The sequence below is a fragment of the Thalassophryne amazonica genome, chromosome 4 (assembly GCF_902500255.1).
Source record: "Thalassophryne amazonica chromosome 4, fThaAma1.1, whole genome shotgun sequence".
Taxonomy (NCBI): Eukaryota; Metazoa; Chordata; class Actinopteri; order Batrachoidiformes; family Batrachoididae; genus Thalassophryne; species Thalassophryne amazonica.
In genome coordinates, this window is record NC_047106.1 from 35,969,654 (window position 1) to 35,984,868 (window position 15,215).

Consider the following 15,215-nt stretch of genomic DNA (forward strand, 5'->3'; position numbering starts at 1 on the left):
AGCACCATATACAAATAATGAATGTTTATGAGTTCAATGGTATGAATATTTCATGAGGTGAAAATGGAATGTTCCATTCATCTCGGCTTTGCCTTGCTGAATGGTTTGTTCCAGCTTTCACTGAATGAAATATTCATTCCCTTGAAAGAATGCAAAAACTTTCATTATTTGTTTTATATAACAGCTAAAATAGATCCTTGTCATTTTATATTTTATTAATTTATAAACTACAGAAAAGGGACTTACATTTTGGTGTACATCACTGGTACTTTGACATAAACAGTCCAACACAAACTTTAAATAGGAGTCCAAAATTGTTCTCAGTCAACTTGGAAAAAACAGTTACATAATTAAATCAAATCAAATCAATTTTATTTATATAGCGTCAAATCACAACAAACAGTTGCCCCAAGGCGCCAAATCACAACAAACAGTTGCCCCAAGGCGACTGGCGGCATTTCAATTAAAAAATAATTCTGACAATGTAGTCCGTGATACTTCCAAAAAAAAGACGAATTTGTGTATTTCCTCAGTCCAACAAAAAATTGCATGTGTGTATGTGTGTGTGTGTGTGTGTGTGTGTGTGTGTGTGTGTGTGTGTGTGTGTGTGTGTGTGTGTGTGTGTGTGTGTGTGTGTGTGTATGTTAGAAGAATTAGCACCATCAGTTAGCTTGTTCAAATCATTGTCCGCCATGTTTAGCTTAATGCTGCTCCCACTAGCAGGCTTGGGGAGTACCGGAATACATGTAACGGCATTACATAATTAGGATACAAAAAAAAGGTAACTGTATTCCGCTACAGTTACAGAAAAAAAGACGTATTCAGATTCCAGGTATATTTAGTAAAAATGGGGATTAGTTCGCAGGATTACAATTTTAATGCATTTTATGATATTATCTGTATATACAACCCCTGGCAAAAATTATGGAATCACCGGCCTCGGAGGATGTTCATTCAGTTGTTTAATTTTGTAGAAAAAAGCAGATCACAGACATGACACAAAACTAAAGTCATTTCAAATGGCAACTTTCTGGCTTTAAGAAACACTATAAGAAATCCCGAAAAAAAATTGTGGCAGTCAGTAACGGTTACTTTTTAGACCAAGCAGAGGGAAAAAAATATGGAATCACTCAATTCTGAGGAAAAAATTATGGAATCATGAAAAACAAAAGAACACTCCAACACATCACTAGTATTTTGTTGCACCACCTCTGGCTTTTATAACAGCTTGCAGTCTCTGAGGCATGGACTTAATGAGTGACAAACAGTACTCTTCATCAATCTGGCTCCAACTTTCTCTGATTGCTGTTGCCAGATCAGCTTTGCAGGTTGGTGCCTTGTCATGGACCATTTTCTTCAACTTCCACCAAAGATTTTCAATTGGATTAAGATCCGGACTATTTGCAGGCCATGACATTGACCCTATGTGTCTTTTTGCAAGGAATGTTTTCACAGTTTTTGCTCTATGGCAAGATGCATTATCATCTTGAAAAATGATTTCATCATCCCCAAACATCTGTTCAATTGATGGGATAAGAAAAGTGTCCAAAATATCAACGTAAACTTGTGCATTTATTGATGATGTAATGACAGCCATCTCCCCACTGCCTTTACCTGACATGCAGCCCCATATCATCATTGACTGTGGAAATTTACATGTTCTCTTCAGGCAGTCATCTTTATAAATCTCATTGGAACGGCACCAAACAAAAGTTCCAGCATCATCACCTTGCCCAATGCAGATTTGAGATTCATCACTGAATATGACTTTCATCCAGTCAGATTGCTTTTCCTTAGCCCATTGTAACCTTGGTTTTTCTGTTTAGGTGATAATGATGGCTTTTGTTTAGCTTTTCTGTATGTAAAGCCCATTTCCTTTAGGCGGTTTCTTACAGTTCGGTCACAGATGTTGACTCCAGTTTCCTCCCATTCATTCCTCATTTGTTTTGTTGTGCATTTTTGATTTTTGAGACATATTGCTTTAAGTTTTCTGTCTTGACGCTTTGATGTCTTCCTTGGTCTACCAGTATGTTTGCCTTTAACAACCTTCCTATGTTGTTTGTATTTGGTCCAGAGTTTAGACACAGCTGACTGTGAACAACCAACATCTTTTGCAACACTGCGTGATGATTTACCCTCTTTTAAGAGTTTGATAGTCCTCTCCTTTGTTTCAATTGACATGTCTCGTGTTGGAGCCATGATTCATGTCAGTCCACTTGGTGCAACAGCTCTCCAAGGTGTGATCACTCCTTTTTAGATGCAGACTAATGAGCAGATCTGATTTGATGCAAGTGTTAGTTTTGGGGATGAAATTTTGCAGGGTGATTCCATAATTTATTCCTCAGAATTGAGTGAGTCCATATTTTTTTTCCCTCTGCTTGGTCTAAAAAAGTAACCGTTACTGACCGCCACAATTATTTTTCCTGATTTCTTATAGTGTTTCTTAAAGCCAGAAAGTTGCCATTTGAAGTGACTTTAGTTTTGTGTCATGTCTGTGATCTGCTTTTTAAACAACTGAATGAACATCCTCCGAGGCTGGTGATTCCATAATTATTGCCAGGGGTTGTGTATATATATATATATATATATATATATATATATATATTTAAACTAAAACGTCCCTTCATGGACAGCGACATGACATCTCCTAACCGGGCAAAATATTGATGAAGTACCCGGATGTTAATGCATTTTCAATGGAGATCCGCGACTGAACACACTCAGTAAACTGCTCGCAAAATACGTGTTAAAATGCCATTTTGACCTGGATATCGAGCCAGTAAAATTAAATTACATTAAATTATGTCAGGAAAGTATTAAACTTACTCGGACACACACACATTCCCAAATATTAGTGTTGAAAGTTACACGGATCTGCGCTGTTCAAGCTGCTGAGCTGCTGCTGTGTTCAACGCAGCGCGGCTCCTAAAACCATTACAATACATTTATATATATTTTTACACAATTATCCTTTATTGACCGAGTTTCATTCATGAAGTCAGTGGTGTGGGTACACGTCTCTGTGTGTGGGTGTGACTGTGAGCGGCACAGCGCGGGTCATCATAATCTCATTATTTTAAGGTGCAAATAAAAAAAAAATCCCTAGTCTTGTTGATCAGTTTTAATCACTAACGGCAAGTATTTTAACTAGACAGTGGAAAATATCAACTAGACATAAGTGAAGAGTTACGGCAGGAGACATACAGCTGTTTATCATCCAAATATCACGGACAAAGTGACAAGAAGAACCAAAACCACTTACTTATGGAAGGAAATATTGTCTTCCTTGTTCCTCCGTTTGTGGCTTTGCTAACATGCGCAGCTTTCCGGCATATTCCACCTGTTTCTTGAACCTCTATGCATGCAAATCACTAACTTGCCCAGAATTAAAATGGCGACCACGCCTCCTTACTGACAGTATTTACTTAATCGTTTTCATTATGCTTTTGTTCTTATTTTGAAAGTTCAATAAGTGGACTGATATGTTAAACATGGTGCAAATGCCATGTGAAAGACTAAAGTAAGATATTTTTATGTTTACTGAACAAGTAGCAGACTTTTTTTTGTTTTGTATATTGTTCTGCAAGCCACTTTTAATTACAAATTCATCCGCACATGCCTGAGTTTTCATTATCCTTCATTTCTTTGGCATTTTTTGTTGAAAATTTAGCAGGTGAACACTGGGTGTGTTTAAAACAATATTGTGGAGCTCTTAATTCATAATGTGAAGTAAAATAGAGCATGCCATGTAAAAGAAACAGTTTTATTTTTGCTTAATAAACTGTGCTATGTGGTCAAGACTATTTATATTTTGTTTCTTTTGTCTGTATTAGCATATTTGATATTGGAGTAATCCAGAAATAATTGAAAGTAATCAAATTACATATGGTTTCTTATGGTTCATTATTATGGTACATGGATTACGTTACTGACTACATTTTTCAACAGGTAACTAGTAACTGTATCGGAATACATTTTTAAAGTAACCCTCCCAACCCTGCCCACTAGTGTGTGAGTGGGCAGGGTTCACAGCGTGCAATGGTACAAAATGTATGGAACCAAATTTCCACAGTAAATACAACCATATTTGCATGTTAAATGCAATGCAACACAAATGGGATGAATAATCCACATCACGTGACATACAAAGCACCAATCAAAAGACAAAGATACACTCAGCCGTTATATAAAGCAGACTACAGCCTCCCCACTGATATAGTGTCCAGTGGTATTGGTCTTTGCACTTGCTAGAGTGACCCTATCCTGTTTACCTCTCAAACTACCCTTGAACAAGACATCAGGGCAGTGTAAGCTTCCTTGTTCAATACGTGTTAATTGCACAGTCCAGATCGATTCATATTGGAGTTCAAAACTACACAAGGTCACATACACATCTTTCTGTGGACACACATGTGGGGATATCAGCCAAGATATACTCAGAGGTTCAGTGCCATCAATAAGATTTGTACTGAGACTGAGCCAACCAATTCCCTGTTTTCAAAAAAAAAAAAAAAAGGGCATGTCTACACATAATCCTCCCGACAGCTCTGTCACACTCTGACAGCAGTGGAAACGTCTGTGTCTGACTTCTTGTGGAGGCGGAACGCCATTTACGGGGGGGTGGACATATATGTGAAATGACGTGTATAGCGGAGAGTAAAAACTGAAATTGAAGGAAGGAAGGTGAAATATGAGTGATATAAAATCGAACAATGACTCCACTACTATACTGCTATACTGAACATGCCCGAGAGAGAGAGAGAGAGAGAGAGAGAGAGAGAGAGAGAGAGAGAGAGAGAGAAATAATACAAGAAAACATGAAAAACAAACTGCACTCTTTTTTACCTGTGGATTTTTTTCCCTCTGGAAAATTGTTACCATAAAAGTGGAGAAATAATGATTTTGCTTGTGGAGAGGTGACAGTGACATTAGGAGGAATCAGGCATGTGTTTAATCACAACTCTGGGGATGGATCCATGTGTGTTTGTCAGATTATAGGTTTATGAATTCCAGCTCTGGAAATAAGTGGCAGCTTGTTGTCCCGCAGGCGCCGCCGCACGGAAATGTATCATGATAGTACACATGTTGTGGTATATAACACAACAAAGGGTAACAGCGCAGGCCAGTGTAATAGCAGTCATTCAGGGAAAAGGATTTGTTTTTGTATGACACCTGGTTGCTTGTGTGATTGCTGGACAAAGGCACGTTTGCGTTGGCTCATGTGCACACTTTCTCATCATGCTCCGTGGCTTTTGTTAAGCAAATCATTTACTGTGCCAGGCGAGAGAGAGAGAGCAGCCACACACTGCAATGTCATTCGGAGCATTGTTGCCGTATATTGTAACATATTTGGGCACATAAATATGTGGAAGCAAAGGAAGCAGCATTTTCGCAGCAGTGCTCCTGTTTTTCACAGTCAAATTGTGCATGTTGTTACGTAAATGAGCTGTTTAATTCCATGAAACGCTTTCATGTTCATCAATAGAACTGCATTTATCGGGAACTCATAAAGAAACAAGAAGGGATGTTCAAAGAGCCCAACACCCGCGCCTCATGCAAATGAATCCTCTGTGATTCAGCGATTCAAAAATACACTCACCTGCCACTTTATTAGGTACACCTCACTAGTACTGGGTCCAACCTCGTTTGCTTTTAGAACTGCCTTAATTCTTTGCGGCATAGATTCAACAAGAGATGTTGGTCCATACTGACACAGTCGCCCATTCAACCAGTCTGCCCTTTCTCCTCTGAACTCTGATATCAACAAGGCATTTTCCTCCACACAACTGCTGCTCACTGGATATCTTCTCTTTCTTGGACCAATCTCTGTAAACCCCGGAGATGGTTGTGTGTGAAAATCCCAGTAGATCAGCAGTTGCTGAAATGCTCAGTCCAGCTGTCTGGCACCAACAACCATGCCACCTTCAAAGTCACTGAAATCCCTCTTCTTACTCATTCTGATGCTCGGTTTGAACTTCAGCAAGTCATCTTCACTACATCTAGATGCCTAAATGAATTGAGTTGCTCCCATGTGATTGGCTGATTAGCTATTTGTGTTAACAAGCAATTGAACAGGTGTACCTAATAAAGTGGCAGTGAGTGTATATGGGTCTGTGTAGCCTTTACATTTACAAAGTTAATTTTGCAGAGTAAAATTTACTCTGCTGGCATAACATTTGGTCCCAGTCCAAATCGAGTTAAATATCTCTATCACAGTGCTAAATCAACTCTATCACAGTGCTAAATCAACTCTATCACAGTGCTAAACCAACTCTCAGAGCTGGAGATGGCAGAGCTAAAAATGTTGAGATTCTCTTTGGGAGTGATGAGAACGGACAAGATTAGGAATGACCATATCAGAGGGACAGCTCTGGTGGGACAGTTTGGAGACAAAGTCAGAGAGGTGAGACCGAGATGGTTTGGACATGTGCAGAGGAGGGACCCAGGGTATATAGGGAGAAGGATGCTGAGGATGGAGCCACCAAGCAGGAGGACAAGAAGGAGGCCAAAGGGGAGGTTTATGGATTTAGACTGAGATCAAATGTTATCCTGGCAGAATATATTTTACTCAGCAAAATTTACTGTGTAGAGTTCAGCAGCTTTGATTGAGTTTGACCTTTCAGGGTCACCCTAGGTCAGTGTTTCTCAAACTGTTTCAGACCAAGGTCCACTTCCCTTTTGAAATACATTTCACAGACTGCCAAACTCCCCAAATATCCAAAAACAATAGGTCTGCTTACCACTCCAGCAATGCCAGTGTCTTACTATCAATTAGACCTTAGAGTCATTTTAAACTGTTATTATTATGTTATTAATTTACTTTTATATAACGGCTGAGTGGATCCTTGTCATTTGATTGGTGGGTTGTATGTCACATAACATGGATTATTCGTCCCATTGTTGCATTTAGAGTGCATTTTGGTTCCATATGTTTGGTACCATTGCACACTTCTGCTGTATATCAGCCAAAAGAAAAAGAAGAAGAAAAGAAGAGTATGCTTCCACCACAACTAGCGCACAGCGCGCGCACACTCACACAAGCAGGGCGGTGCTTGCTGACGGACGACACTTTGAAAGAGCTAATTAACGGTGCTAGTTCTTCTCACACACACACAAATCTACTCCGCTGTAAGCCAACTGTATGCATGAAGAGCTGTTCGGATGAAAAGCTGATTTTTCGTTGGACTGAGGAACTACACGAAGTCTTTTTTTTTTTTTTGGAAGTACGAAGTCAGTGCACAGCATCACCAGAATAGACGTCACAATTTGGACTCCTATTTAAAGTTCATGTTGGACTTTAGAGGCAGTGGAACACCAAAATGTAAGTCCCTTTTCTTTTGTTTAGAAAATAATGAAATATCAAATGACAAGGATCTATTTTAGCTGTTATATAAAACAAATAATGAATGTTTTAACATTATTTCAATGGAACAAATATTTAATTAGGTGAGCATGTTCTAGCTTTCACCTCATGAAATATTTGTAACATTGAACTCATAAACATTTATTATTTGTATAATGGACCACTAAGGGTCGCTCATGAAACTCCAGTGGTCTGTGGACCACTGTTTGGGAATGGCTGCCCTGTGATAATAATACTTGGCTTTATAAAGCACTTTTCAAGACACCCAAAGGTCACTCACACATTCACACACTGGTGGTGGTAAGCTACTAGTGTAGTCACAGCTGCCCTGGGGCAAACTGACAGACGCGTGTCTACCATTCTGCACCTGTGGCCCCTCTGACCACTACCTCATTCATACATAGGCAAAGTGGGTTTAGTGCCTTGCCCAAGAACACAACAACAACATACACATTTTTTGGAGCCAGATTTGAACTGCAGACCCTTCGGTCACAAGACTGAGCTATTGCCACCCTATGCCCTGTGATGTGATAAATAGAAGAAAAAGATTGTGACAAAATTTGACTTGATATTAGCATTTCATAGTAAATAAAGCTGCATCTTTATCCCTCTGGGGTCCGAGGGTATTTTTTGGACAGTTCACTCGCCTGGCATAAATGTTTTATTATTGCTGTTTACAGCTCTCCCTGCATCCCACAATCAAGTTTTATGTCTCTTTTTTTCAGGACAACCTGTGCTTTCAGAATATATATGTTTTTGCTGTGTTTTATAAGTGTAATAAAGGTTTACAATCAAAAATAGGCAAGGAAAAAATAAAATGAAAAATAATTTTCCACACATTTATTCAAAACACACAGCAAACTATAATAAACAACTGTTTTGACACTTTATAAAGGTAATTTGAGGTCTTGTGTGAAAGACTGAACAACAAAAAGGTTCAAACAATAAACACAAATGCACATTTTGAACAATATACGAGGTCTGTTAGAAAAGTATCCGACCTTTTTATTTTTTTCAAAAACCATATGGATTTGAATCACGTGTGATTGCATCAGACAAGCTTGAACCTTCGTGCGCATGCGTGAGTTTTTTCACGCCTGTCGGTTGCGTCATTCGCCTGTGAGCAGGCTTTGTGTGAGCACTGGTCCACCCTCTGATTATTTTTTTTTATTGCGAATAAATGTCTGAACGATTTGGAGCTTAGCTGCATCAATTTTTTTCCAGAAACTGTGAGAGACCTCCAGGTGGACACCGTTCGGAAAATTAATATGGCTTTCAGGGACGATTTTATGGGGATTATACAGATTAAGGAGTGTTACTGCCGCTTTAAGGACGGTCCACAACTGCTGAGAGCGCAGCGCTCCCAGCGCCGATCAACATGCTCAGACCCTGCTGAAACAACCAGATCATTTCCAACGTGAAGGCTTTGTTGATCCGGGACCTCGTCTGACTTTCACAAAAAGGCAGAAGTCGTGGACATCAGCACTTTTTTGACACATTCCACTGTTACAGGAGTTTTTTTCATGTAAAGAAAAGCAGAGGGACACGCCACGGAGCCGTTCATTACGCGGGACAAAACCACCTCCGTGTTGGTCTCACAGGACGGCTATCAGGTGGATTTCAGATGGATTCCGGTTGCTTTTCAGTTGTGTGATTATCTGATTGTGATTGTGCATGAGCTGGACATGCCCCAACATGTCCTGGAAGGCTTCATCACGGCGTTGCTTTGCACCATGCGGCTCCACCGCGACGCGTGGAACTCCTCCGCACGTCTGTCTTAATGTGCTGAAAAAGTGCTGATATCCACGTCTTTTCACAATTCCTGTGCTAGTCAGATGACATACCAGATCAAGACAGCGTCCAGTTTAGAAATGAACGGCACATTCCACTGTTACAGGAGTTTTTGTCATGGAAAGAGGAGCGACTCCACTGCGATGCGCGGTGGAGCCGCTCCTCTTGGCGCAAAGCAGCGCCGTGATGAAGCCTTCCAGGACATGTTGGGGCATGTCTAACTCATGCACAATCACAATCGGATAATCACACGACTGAAAAGCAACCGGAATCCATCTGAAATCCACCTGAAAGCCGTCCTGTGAGACCAACACGGAGGTGGTTTTGTACCGCATAATGAACGGCTCCGTGGCGCGTCCCTCCGCTTTTCTTTCCATGAAAAAAACTCTTGTAACAGTGGAATGTGCCGAAAAAGTGCTGATGTCTACGACTTCTGCCTTTTTGTGAAAGTCAGACCAGGTCCCGGATCAACAAAGCCTTCATGTTGGAAATGATCTGGTTGTTTCAGCGGGGTGTGAGCATGTCGATCGGTGCTGGGAGCGCGCCGCGCTCTCAGCAGTTGTGGGCCGTCCTTAAAGCGGCAGTAACACTCCTTAATCTGTATAATCCCCATAAAATCGTCCCTGAAAGCCATATTAATTTTCCGAACGGTGTCCACCTGGAGGTCTCTCACAGTTTCTGGAAAAAAATTGATGCAGCAAAGCTCCAAATCGTTCAGATATTTATTCGCAATAAAAAAACGACGAGAGGGTGGACCAGTGCTCACACAAAGCCTGCTCACAGGCAAATGATGCAACCGACAGGCGTGAAAAAACTCACGCATGCGCACGAAGGTTCAAGCTTGTCTGATGAAATCACACGTGATTCAAATCCATATGGTTTTTGAAAAAAATAAAAAGGTCGGATACTTTTCTAACAGACCTTGTATACAAAATGGTCTATGCGTTTTGTTGTCCATTGATATGGTAAACAGTGCTTTACGCAGAGAAAGCAACAGAGTTATCCAGTAACATTCACATGCAAACTAGTGGAGCAATCCTGATAGTTACACACTCTTTGTTTGAGCACGTGAGATTGTCACAGAGGCTCTCTGTCTGCTCCTGCTTTCACTGATCACTGTGCATGAGTATGTACTAATAGTATGTACTCATTGGGGCATCCAGGGGGTTATTCAAACGGACCAACTAGTAACATATCACTCCTGAAAACAATCTTTGGCTTTTCACGTGAGGTAAATCTGCCCTACGATTGGATTTTGGAAAACCATGTGATGGTGAACCAATTCCGATTGGACACTCACATTGTGCACGTCATCACACAGCTTCTATGAGGAGTACAAAGATGGCTGATGGCTGGCTCGAACGTCCGCAGAGTTAACTTTTCAGCAAAAAAAAGTAAGTTTCTATCTCATATCATTCAAAAGTTATTTATAATTTAGTAAAGCTTGGTCTTAGCCGTCGTATACGATGGCGTCAGCCCCAGAGGGTTCATGAATACCTCAAATAGCCATTCTAAATTAATTTGACCTTTAAAGTTCACCCAAGGTCAAAAGTAATGTGACAGATGTAAAGGTTATAGCTGACTTCATATTCATATTTAAAATCAATCCAATTCCTCAAAATAGCCTTGGGAATATCCCTATAAACACGGGGTCAAAATGACCTTGGCCTGTCACCTTGATTTTTAACCAGTTTTTATTAGCATCTGATCACTTTTGCTCCAGGTTAGATCAAAATTGTTGCGGGCGGACATGTATGACTGAAAACAATACCTCCTCGTACGTTACCACATTTGCCATACTGGATTTATCATCTATCATTTTTTCTTTTCACCCACCACTAATGAGGCAAGTAAGCGAGCCCAGATGTCTCTCTCCCCAGTCACATCCTACACTTCCTTTTGGGGAATTCCATGATGTTCCCAGGCCAAATGGGACATACAGTAATCCCTCAAGCATGTTCTGAGTCTATCCAGGGTGTCCTCCCTGTTGCACATCTCATAAAATCCTCCAGATGGAGGAGCTGGCTCTGTAGCGAAGGTGCAGAATTCCACTCTAAGCAACTCCGGATATCAGAGTTCCTCACTCTACCTCTGAGCGTGAGTCTAGCCACCCTGCCAAAGAAAGTCATTTGACACTTGTGACCACGACCTCATTTTATTGGAACTACCCAAAGTTAACAACCCACAAGTGAGGATTGGAGTATAAATCTAATAATACATCTGGTACCTACAAATATCCAGAAGGTATCTGTAAATGAGGTCGGCATTTCTCCCTGCAAAGGAGTTTGTGTATTGTTATGATTATTGCACACAGTAAATTTAGGAGTATTCTGATAAATTTGCAGCAAGTGCATATGAAACCCGTTAAAAAAAGAAGTTTTAAAATGTTCTTTCTTCATGTTTAAAATGTTTTAAAATGTTCAAACAATTTGCCAAAATGTTAAAACATCATGTCAATTAGCTATTTGAGTTGATCAGAGTCAATTAAACATTAGTTTGGACGGGTCCATATACACTCACTGCAGTGTTAACACAACCCTAAAAAAATGATTTGGTAACAATAAAAATAAATAAATAAATAAAAACACTCAAGTGACATTCCAGTAGCTGAAGGAGTAATCAATAGCTATGAACAGTCATGGGTGGTACAACCAGTCATGGGTTGGGGGATTATGTGTGGAAAAGACAGATGACATTGCAACACAAACACCAATAAAATACCATGAAATGCTGTAATAGTGTGGATTTTTGCAGTGTAAGGAATATTTCTTATAAAATACCATTCAATTTCAGTTCAATTTATTTTCATTTATATTGTGCCAAATGACAAGGTTGCCTCAAGGCACTTCACACAAGGTCTAACCTTACCAACCCCCAGAGCAACAGTGGTAAGGAAAACCTCCCTCTGAGGTAGAAACCTCAAGCCGACCAGACTCAAAGGGGTGACCCTCTGCTTGGTCCATGCTACAGACATAAATTACAAAAGAATTCACAAAACGAACATACAGGAAATGTTGCCGGTGCACAGACGGTTTTCGAAACAGATACTGCACCCATCTCTGGATGGAGCTGCACCTTAAACAGGGAGAAAAGAAAAAAACAGAATCAAGCATCAGAAAGACAACAAATACAGTGTAATTTGTCAGCATTAAGCAACAAGAAAAACAGAAGAAATACTGCGGTGATCACCGGCCACTAGCCCTAAGCTTCACTAAAAGACCCAGAATTCAGATAAAGTTGAGGCCGTGGCATGCTCCGTTTCCTAATAAAATTAATTAAAAGAGTTAAAAGCATAGAAACATACTATACCAGCATACTAGCCATACGAAAGGGAAAATAAGTGCGTCTTAAGTCTGGATTAGAAAGTCTCTACAGAATCTGACTGTTTTATTGACGCAGGGAGATCATTCCACAGAAGAGGAGCACGATAAGAGAAAGCTGACCCACAGACTTTTTATTCACCCTAGGGACACAAAGTAGTCCTGTACCCTGAGAACGCAAAGCCCGGGCCGGTACGTAGGTCAGCTAGGTAGGGAGGTGCCAGTCTGTGAACAATTTTATAGGCTTTCTGTTGTAGCTACATTAATGATATTAGTGTCAACGATTCATTCATTCAGTTTGTGTCACTTATCCGTGTTGGGGTGGCAGCAGACTAAGTAGCTCATCCCACACTTCCCTATCCTCGGCCAAGTCCTTAACGCTTACTGGGGAAATCTGAGGTATTCCCAAGCCAGCTGGGAAATATAATCCCTCCAGTGTGTCCTGGGTCTTCCACGTGGCCTCCCCCCCAGTTGAATGTGCCTGGAAGTCCTCCCTAGAGAGACAACCAGGGCCCATCATCACCAAATGCACAAACCAACTCAGCTGGTTGCTTTAGATGTGAAGAAGCAGCAGCTCTGCTCTGAATCCCACCCAGATAATCAAGCTTCTCACCCTGTCCAGGAGTGTAAGCCCAGATACCCAACAGTGAAATCTCATTTCAGTCGCTTGTATCTACGACCTTATTTTTTCTGTCATTACCCAGAGTTCATGACCACAGGTGAGGATAGGAGCGTAAATCGACTGCTAAATTAAGAGCCTCACTTTCAGGCTCAGCTCCTTCTTCACCATGACAGTCTGGTACAGAATCCATAAATCACCAGACGCCGTCCCAATCTGTCTATCGATCTTACGCTCCAACTTACCCCTACTCCTGAACAAGAACCTGAGATACTAAAGGGCATATCACACTGTAATCAAGACTATCTTTAAAAAAAAAAAAAGTAACAGATTATGAATCATTACTTCCAACTCTTTAACTTGCACGATTCCTGATGTAGCTGATAAAAATAAAATAAAATTAATTAAAATAAAAAAAATAAAACTTGCATACGTCTCAATAATACTGAAGAATAATGATCACATACTTTGAAAGTGGTGTCTCTGATTTCACTCCCATTGTGTTCCCACACAGACACTGTGGTGCTGTGTTCCCACCACAGGAAAACGCTGTTCCTTCTCCAAGTAGCTTCACTTAGCTTAGCCGTCAGTTTATCTCTGCTTAGCCAATAACACAAAATGTCTGGAAGCTGATCCACGTCATGGTTCTTCTGTTAACAGTGATGACTTGTTGTAGGGCTGTCCAACTCATGATCTTGGAAGCGGGTTCGTCAGCAAAACGTACCCGCATGGAGCATCTTAGCATAGCTTAGCTTAGCACAACGCAACACCACAAACCACAAATATGGCAGATTCCACACTTTTGGGAGAGGCAACAAGCTTTGTTAGAGTTCACAAAGGGAAAGGATAAAATCTGTGGTTAGATCTGTTTTTTTTTTTTTTTTTGAAGACCATTCTCACACTGTGGTTGGCTTCACTTCTGCTCTGTCCCAGAGGGACTCCTTAAAAACCTCTCACTTTCTTCCTCAAAATATTGTCTTTGGAAAATCTGCCCACCTCATCAGCAACAACAGTCATGTGACTCCATCCTTGCAAAACACACATTTTAACAAGTTTGATGTATTCACCATCAAAATCAGCATTTCAAAATCAGCAAATATTTGCACAAAAACAATAAAGTTTATCAGTTTAAACCTTACATATCTTGTCTTTGTGGTGTATTCAATTGAATATAGGTTGAAGAGGATCTGCAAATCATTGTATTCTGTTTTTATTTATATTTCACACAATGTCCCAACTTCACTGGAATTGGGGTTGTAGAACAGTCAGCACATTTGGCATTTTATATACTTGTGATACACACTCTCCCCTGTCCCAGAAGGGACAATCCATCATTTTCCAACAGAAGACCTTGCGCTCAGATTTGGAGGCATCATTTCACACTCACCCTCAAACCTGCTCAGTGTGCATCAGAGGTCACTGCCTGATGAAGCCAACAGAACCACATCATCCGCAAAAAGCAGAGATGCAACTCTGTATGACTACCAGGTGGAGATATTGCTCCACTTCAAGAACCTTGAATGCAGGCTGTTGCTTATATTAGTACTAGATATCAAATGCGTATGATTCTACCTTTTTGTCTAATCGTGTAGCTTTCCTGTTTTACACAGCATGTGCTTGCGACATTGCTCAGAGATCACAGTTTTAGTTGTACAAGAAAAAAAAAACTGTTTTCTCCACATTTTGCCAGCTTTCCACTCTAACATTTGCTGATTAATCTTGTAATGTTTGTTTGACATGTTGTGTGTGCATTGATGGAAAGTGTGCAAAAACATACAGATAATAATAAATGAAAGCATATTGGTGCAAAATCAGGAATAGTCAAGTAAAGCGTGGCTATACTACATTTACAGTAAATTAAGTTTTTAGTAGTCATTGATAATCATGATTACAATTTTTGATAACCTTTATTATTTATGATCACTCACTCATCTTCAACCACTTACTCCAATTAAAGGCCACAGGGGAGGGGGGCTGTAACCTATTCCAGCAGTTCTAGGTATTAAAGGCACTGCGCTGCGGTGGTTTGAATCATATTTATCTAATAGATTACAATTTGTTCATGTAAATGGGGAATCTTCTTCACAGACTAAGGTTAATTATGGAGTTCCACAAGGTTCTG

At 40.3% G+C, this 15,215-nt stretch overlaps 1 protein-coding gene across 2 annotated transcripts in view; it reads left to right on the plus strand.

Moving 5' to 3' along the window:
• zgc:172282 (leucine-rich repeat and fibronectin type III domain-containing protein 1-like protein) overlaps positions 1–15,215 on the plus strand; it is an 844,427-nt gene that overhangs the window by 791,505 nt on the left and 37,707 nt on the right. The window lies entirely within an intron of this gene.